The following is an 8,974-nucleotide window of genomic DNA, read 5'->3' as shown; positions in this document are numbered from 1 at the left end:
GGCCACCATTCAAAACTAACTCACAATGCTCTAAAGCCATTTATTTTTTGGGAGAGAAACAAAAAAAAAACCCTGCCTGAAATGACAATATGTATTTTCAATCACTTTTGAAAGCACAATAATGTGATTTTGGAAAGCATCCCGTCACCTGCTGCACAGACTTGAGCCTCTGAGATCCCCGCCACTCCACCACCCCTCGTTACTCGTTCAACATCTGGCACATCCGTTAAAAAAAAAAAAAAAAAAAAAGGGTGCTAAGTCAGAGCTTATTTTATGCACAAAAATATTTTATGCATTACGCATCTGATGATTGGAAATCGCTTGTTTACTTATGAATACTTTGGTTTGGTTCAAAACAGATTTATTGGAGTCAAATGTGTGTCAGAAGACTCCCACATTATCCATCCATTTTCCGATCCGCTTTACCCTCAGATGGGTCGCGGGGGGCGGGGGGGGTCATTCGGCAAGGGACACCCTGAACCGGTTGCCAACCAATCGCAGGGCACACAGAGACGAACAAGCATCTGCCCTCACACTCACACCAAGGGACAATTTTGAGTGCTTTTGGAATGTGTTAGGACACCAGAATACCCAGAGAAAACCCACACAGGCACGGGGAGCTCACGCAAACTCCACACAGGAAGGCCGGAGCCGGGATCGAAACCACGACCTCTGCACTGTGAGGTCAACGCGCTAACCACTCGACCACCTGGCCGCCCTCTCCCAAAAAGAAATAAAATAAGACTCGCCATACGTGACATCCTTCACATCAAAGAGTGCGATCTCTCAGCTCATGCCATTCGAGTTCGATTTTTTTTTTCTATGGTATTCACTGACGTTGACCCTACTGGAGTTGGCATTAATGCAGCGGCTCTCCTAGACATATCAACAAACAGACGTCGGAGCTGAACTGGAGCAAGCGGCCTCGGAAGCTTAAGGAAAAAGTCTGGGGCATTTAGTGGTCGGATAGAAAATGGCAGGGTGCAGACACAAAAGAGCAGGTGCGGTGGGCACGGCTGTGACACAAACTAGCCAAATACAGAGACATAAAAATCGCATTTCCAGATTCCTGGCGAGGCCCCGAAGAAGGAATATATTTACTTGCTGCTTTTATCTTTGATGAGAGCGGCCTCAAAGTCACCGTAGGCGATCTCCGATTGGCTCGAGGCCACACGATCGCTCAGAAAAAAAAACGATCGACTTGAGGCGAGACGATTTCTCTTCCTCGCGAACCCCCCCCCCCCTCCCCATCATTCCCCCTTCATGTGCTGCGCACGCTAATTTTAGAGGTGGTGCCGGTGTTGTTTTTTTTCTGTATTCCGAGAACAGCCGGCAAGATGACGTCCGACATCGCTAAAACTGTAGCATCTGCGCTGCAGCTCTGAACACATCAAACGGACACGCGTCCGCAGGATCGGTTTTAGCGGGGGCAAATAAGGAAATTATCGAACGGCTTTTCTACGCATACACACTTAGGCATGTGAGCGCGACTCGGCAGTCATTTGTAAAATGTGCCACAAATTAACTTGTTTGGACTTTGATCGCCATATTGACATGACAAAAAAGTGCAGGAATGGAATTGGCGACCATTCGTACATATGTTCAGCCAGCGCCATCGCTGTAAGAGTTAATCGTCCGTGCAATCGTTGCGGAGCTGGCCCGGAGTGACATGCTGAGGTCATTACCTCCGGCTTTGGAGGAGTCCATTATGAAGTTCTACATTTGCGAGCTTAAAAAGCATGGCTCTTTAATCACCACTCGTTCCTCGGGGAAACGGCGAGCGAAACCTTTGATGGACAAGCCCTTGCGCCAAACACTTTTTTCCACCCCCCCCACCCCCCTTCGAGCAAAACCGGTTTGGAACATGATTCAACGCCCCTTAGACAAGACAAACGACCATTTCAAAGTCTTTATCGCCCAATACGTGGACTAAATGGCACATCCAGTTTTTTTTCCCCCCTAAGGTTCAAAATCATGTTCCTCTTTTGAAGAACTATCAAAGGAGGGGGGAAATTCTACTTCATAATCTTCTTTACTTTTATTGTACTGTCGTCCTGTGATCAAATAACTTCCGGATGTGTTTCTAGCCCTTTGTTCACCAACACATTTCTGCAGAGGATACAGGAAGGACTTCCATATGGACCACATATGAACTTCTAAAACGGGCGAATGGATTTGCCTCTAGACACTGATCTAAGGTCAGTGCAGTGTTTATTCCTGTTGATGGTTACGGTTGTTTTTTTTTTTTTTTGGGGGGGTGCATGCAAGGCGAATAGCGACTGATGACTAGGATGCTTGCTGAAGGGCGTCTCCTACACTCAGCGCTTGAAAAGGGTTGCAGGAGCGGCCTTCTTCTCCCTTTGCGGTCGGAAGTGGAGATATCAATCAAAGGCAGCGAGCGACATGACATCCCGCGGCACGCCTGTGAAATAAATGTCCATATCTGACACAGTAAATCTCACCATCGCGGATGTTCGCATTTGTACTCCGTCTTGCATTTTGGGGCGTGACGCATGACGGTCTTTCGCAGCTTTCAAGGAAGAAAAGTATTTAGCCCTCGCAGAGGTACGATTAGCACATAAAACCAATGATAATATTGTCCCGAGTTAGTACAATGTCAACGCAGCGCCTTGTGGAGCTCTAGGCCTGGAACCAGCGGAGCACCCGTTGATCCCAAGCCATGAAAGGCGACCTGTTGGGGAGTATGGAGGAGGTGGAGGGGGGGGGGGTCTCACTCGGTGGTCTATGAGAACAAGCTGGTGCTGAACTTTTTGTACTTAGTGCAGATTACCAGAAGGCCGCTTCCAGATGCAGATAGCCAAGGGGTTGACAGGGCTCTATTTTGCCTGGGTGGTATGACAGAATTCCACTCCACCGCATTTTTCTCATTAGCCTAATACGTTTTGTAAAAACATCTATCGTCAAGGGCGCGGGCGTCAGCTCATCCACATCGATGTGCCGGTCACTGCAATTAGTGCGATTATCTAGATCAACAGCGTGTACCTCGACAACAAGTGAAAAGGTGTCATTATGTTCCCGCACAAGATTCGCAACCGCATCCAGACAAAACAAAAACTAGCTCATTGTACTTTGTCTTAATCGACAAACTGCCTTGGATAAATAACGTCATGTTTTGAGCTAATTGCATAGAAATAAGAGGGACTCACACAAAGGAATAATCACAATAGTGGACTCCGTAATCCCCCCCCCTCCCCTCGCAATGACTGACACGGGCTACAATAATATTCTCCATGTTCCACTCGGACATGCTAATGAGCTGTTACCCTCCCCTTGAAGTCTCCCAAAGCCAACTCAGCTGCAAGGTGTATTTGTCACTCCTTCAAACTGCCGAGCGACAGACTTGACAGCAGCGCGGCAAAGTCTGCCTCACCGAGCTTCCCGTTACTCACTTCCTATCCCCGCCCTGCACCTGCACTCCAACTTGCGGAGTGATGTCATGGCAGGTTTTTCCTTTCCTCCGAGTCATGGCATAATGCGTGAACGTCCGTCAACAGGCTCTCTCTCGCTCAAACATTCACAGTCAAAAGTGCCCACACAATGAATATGGTGCTAACAGGACCTTCAAGTTCATCATAAAAAAAAATTCTATCTGCAAATCTTGACTTTGTATTATGAAAAAATGAACTCAAGAGTGGGTCGGAGGTGGTGTGGTGGTCGCGCCGTTTTCCGGTGTGGGGAAGGAACAAACTCTACATGCCCTCAATATATGGAGGAATAATTACAGTGAGGCCTTTATACCACCAGCGACCACAGTCAAATGATAGATTGAGGAACGAGCACTACACTACTCGGACGGGCTCATGACTAAATGGAAATATTCTTTATGCATCAGTACATACCTTTTTTTCCCCACTTTCCTATGTTATTTTTCAAATATTTGCAGGGAGGGGGGGTGGGGTGGTCCTATGTACGTCAATGGTCAGGAAATATGTTGAGGTAACTGTCAGCAGACAAAAAACCGATGAGGCATGGACAGGGTATTTGAATATTCATGTGTTGCTAGGTTAAAAAAAATATATTATATATACGACGAGAAGAAAGCTGGCAATTTCTATGCTGGAATTTTCCATGCGAGCATGACAATCTAGATCCGATAAGTCTCCTGTTTATATTTATTTTCTCACCTGTAGAGTACAAAGGGAATGCACAAATGATCTCCAATGACTGATCGACAGACAACCGTTTTTAAACATTTATCCAGATCCTCTCCAAAAATTCCATGGCCTCACCTCTACAAGCTTTTGTGGAAAATACCAAGATCCAAGACTACTCCCCCCCCACACCACCACCCCTGTTGAAATCAGGTGGTCCTACCTAATGTTCACCCCACACGCCTCGACTTTGGTGTGTGCCAACACGAGAACAGATTTTATTGCCATGACAACAAGGGGCGGCACTATTTTGAGCAGCAAACCTAAATTTGAATAAACTAAACCCTGCCCACCATAATTAAAAGAATGCAATTGTATCCTCAAGGACGCTGTATTGAATAATACAAGCCATTTTCCAAAATGGGCAGCTCATAAAAAACGCTAGTTATGTTGTTTCACATGTGATGCAATCAAGAGATGTAAACAAGCTCTTGAAGGTTTTTTTTTTTAATGGACAGTATGTCACAATTTCAAAAAAAAAAAAAGCTAGGGTTGGCCCAACACTTTTTTTTTCCTCAAATGCCGAGGATACAGTCGCCTCGGCCAAAACTCAAACAAACAGCGGCACCGTTACAAGTTATGACAATGCAATCAAGTGTACTTCAGGCCCGTCTTTCTGCCTTACAAATGGCGTTCGTAAAGTCCGCAGTTTACCAACATGCAGGGGTCGACAGTGGAAAGAATCCCCCGTACTGTCGCTGTGCAAACATGGTGCGTTCTGTTGACTGGAGCATAAAATAGTGCTGTTGGGTTTTGGGTTTCCAGAGCGGGATCAGGGCCGCAGTATATTGAGTCCATGTGGAGAGTGCATTTTTAATCTGAGCCTTAGCCACAGTCCTTCCTGTTTCTAATTTGGCGCTGCAGTGGTTTTGTCCTGAGGCCAAAAGCCTCTCTTCCACAGAGTGTCTATTTCCTCTGAAGTGAATAGTAGCAGGTGTGCTGGCCCAGGATCCCTTTAGAGAAGTCTGCTTATGAATGGCCCACATCTCACTCCCTTTCTCGCCTGGCTTTGTTTTCCTTTATTTTCTCCCTCTTCCTTTTTAGGCCAACATTTCTGCCTGACTCGCATTCTCTCTCGCACACTTCCGTTGCTGTTGTGTCTTCGACGCTCCTTTTGTCTCTCTCATCCTCGGCCTTTTTCTTTTACTTTGAAGAGTCAAAAGACCAGCGGGGGGCCCATGAAAATATTAGGACGATGACAAGAACAAGGTCGGCGCGGTAACATCTCAACGCCCCCTCCCTCCACCGGACACGCGCGCGTCATAAATCTCACGCACCCCAAAAAAAAAAGAACGGTTATCAGTCCAAACATCTGAATAAAGTATACGTAAGACAAAAAATACAACAGATTGTGAACCTGAGGAGTTCATGCCAAGATCCATCATACAACAAAGGTCATAAATAACAGGAAGAAAAGAATAAGTCATTGGAATTCATCTGATCGATGAGCGCAGGAGACACGCCGTCACGCCGCTTCAAGGAAGCACTGCGATCGGCATTAAGCTCCAATGACCTTCACTTCGCAGTCGCTATTCCCCCCCCCCCACACCCCCTTCAACAAAATACGTTCCATTGTAGTTGAAGGGATGACGGCTTGAGTTATAAATCATAAAAATCATCCCTTCATATCAAAGTCATATTCTCACTTATCTCAAAAGGGACAACGAGGCGAATGGGGCGGGCGGCGGGGGTCGGGGTGGGGGCATTGGCGTCGCTTGCCAAAGAGTTGTGGCCTAATGTGAGGGTGAACTACAGCTGCAAAGCCATTAAGGAAATGAGTCCAACAAGACGGGGCTGTTGAAAAGCAACGCACGAACTCTTAATGGTGTTTGCGTTTGTTCAATTTTGTTTCCACATCACTCACCACAGCAGAACTTAGTGTAAAGATAATTAGCCCGCCACGTCTATGTTTACGGAGCTTGCGAGTCTATAAAACGTGCGATAAATACGGGGGCGACTTCCGAGAGTGATCATGTGTCAATGATCCAAAAAAAAAAAAAAAATCAAATGAAATGAAACGCCCCCCCACCACCCCCTCGTGGTCTTCAATGAGCCGTGATCCAAGCGGGCCATTTTAAGACACTAATTTGACGATGGAAACGGTCGTCTTTGACCCGCCACTAACAATTGAGGTTAGCTGATCTCGGTGCAGGCCTCTCTCTCTCTCTCCCCCGCCTCCGCTCTTGTGATTCTCTGCCAAACTCGACCGCCGACATTTACGTTTTCCAGTAGTAGCGTTCCTGGCATGGGCGCTCACTCCCGTGTTTACATAAGATGTTCAAATTTGATGCAGATTAAACAAATCCAATGCAGAACCCCCTCCCGACTTTAATTCGACAGATCACCATGACCATTTACTCAGGGATTGGGTGGGGGTGGGGGGTAGATTTGAACACCGGTACATCCAGAAAGTATTTTAAGACTACTCATATGTGGATTGATGTCACCCACGAGTTCCCGCAGGCTTGCGTGTGGTTGGATTTGCTCCTTGTGGTGTGGAGTATTTTCCTAAAAATCTCCCGAGTCCCCTGGCACAGGTTGTTTGGCAACGGTTCCATTCCCACACTTATGCATTTAAACGGCCCGGCTTTGTCCTCACGAATCCAAACCAAAGCACACGTAGCACAATGCGATTTCAACCAACACTGACTTTTTCCATCTTGACATCAGATAATCACTGATTACTTAAACTCAGGAAACATCCAGCGGGTCAGACACCAGCCACGCCAGGTTCATTTTTTTCCCCCATCGAGACAAAAGACAACTTCCAAGTTTGACTGATGACAGGCAACAGTTTGAAAATGGTCAACTCCCTCCAAGTCTGAAAGCATTCTGACCTTTTGACCTTTTCCTGAGAACAAGGTGAGTTCATTTGCCCCCCCCCCCCCAACCAGGAGTGTTAATCGTTTCTCACTCCAAAAGGATGCTCTCCAGTTGGGATGCTTTTTGGTTCCTCACCTGGGTCCTTTCATTGGATGTGGCATGGGGGGGGGGTTGACCTTCATCGGTTCCGCTTTGGCTACGGTCCATCTGCCCATCTGGTCCTAGCGGGCGCAGCCATCCGCGGCCCACCGCATTGACACTAGCGAGCTGTCCGCCTAATTGTATCACATTCTCCAGGCTTTGTCCCGGCATTCACTTGCCAGCTAAAGGTTGCAAAAATCTCATCCGCCACATCAGAGGGGATCTATTAACCTTTGACCCCTGGTTGGTGTGTGTGGACAAGGCCGCTCCTCACACCCAACGCCAGGCCCATTAACACGTCGCCCTGCAGCAGAAAAACTATTTTGACGGGCTGTAATTGGTGCTAAGTGATGGTGGACAAAGACCCCCTCTGTGCCGCCCGCTGGACCGAGCAGCACTGACCATTCACAGAGCTTCACGCTTGACATTTTCTTTCCGGGTCTGAACTGGGGAAGCCCCTTCCCGCACCACCGCCACCTCGACTGATTCCTCCATCCCCGCAGCCCCCCTAACCTCCCTCTCCTCCTTGCCACAACCGGCGCTCCTTTGAAAACGTGAGATAATGAGGGTCTAGCGGGGGCAAGCTGGCCGGAGCAGGGATTGCACGGTCCAGACCTGCGTAGGCTGATTAATCTAACGGCGGGGCCATTCCTTTCAGAGCCAGCCTAATTAGTTTATGTTAGCGGCAGAAGGTCAGGGGACGTGTTTGACTGGGGTCTTTTCTTCAAATGCCACAATGGTGTGATGATCTGTGGATGCAGGTGCAGCGAGCGGCCCTGTCGCAGAGCCGCTTGATTATTCGGTCGAGTTGCAAACCGGCAAAGACAATGAGGTCTTTTCACTCGTGACACTTGACATTTATTCGTCTCAAAATCTGTTTTCACGGCTTTTCAAGTTCAATACTACACAACGTGTATTTAAATAACGATTGCATTTGTCTGGTATTGGACTGGAATATGCTCAAGGCAACCCCGCCATAGATTGTCGGTGAACAGGTCTTCGCCAAAAGGGCCATGCCACTCTCTCATCCCCCATATTTAAGAGTCTGATGTCAGACAGGAGCGGAGGAAACTTTCATATGAAATGGCTGCCCCTGTCATTAGCCGCCTGCGCGACCGCATATCAGAAAGCTGTGAGTGATGTGGGAGAGCCTGGGCCCTGTCCTCCCAACTCCTGTTGGCCAGGCCGTCTCCTTCTGTCCAAACCAAACTGAAAAGTACAGGACAGGCACGGCTAAGGGTTGACATCAAGGAGGAAGTGGGCTCTTTAAGACCACTCTGTGGTCAGAGAGAAGGAGAGGAGGCTAGATATTCATCTCTGGCATTTTTGACTTCTTGCATGCTTTCGTACTAGTGAGGTAGAATCAAACGACGACGGTTCGAAATGAAGGTGCGGCTGGAGAAGGCCTCAAATCGAACATAAGATACGATGAATTAATTATTTGAAGTGATGCGCAGATCACGTTCAACCGATTTCTATTTAACTCGGTTTTGGAGATTTTGGTTGAAACAAACCGGAGCAATTCTTGTGATTGACTGAAGACGCTTTCGTGGTTCACGCGCATAAGCAAACGATTCAGATCAATTCAAACCCAAGATATGGATCAGTGTTAAGAGAGAAATCACTAAGCTGGAGTCCAGAAAAAAAATTGTAGGATACAATGGAGCAACACCATATTTTTTTTTCATTATAATCATATTTTTAAAATACCACCATGGATCGGTAAACACAAATCCAACCCTAAATCTCATCCCATCCCATCCGGGGACAGCCTTATAATTCCGCAAGTCACAAAAAATATAACAAAGTCGATATAGTTTTGCTATTAGATTGAACCA

Source organism: Hippocampus zosterae, chromosome 19 (assembly GCF_025434085.1).
Source record: "Hippocampus zosterae strain Florida chromosome 19, ASM2543408v3, whole genome shotgun sequence".
In the NCBI taxonomy this organism is placed as follows: Eukaryota; Metazoa; Chordata; class Actinopteri; order Syngnathiformes; family Syngnathidae; genus Hippocampus; species Hippocampus zosterae.
Note: the sequence above shows the minus strand (reverse complement) of the source record.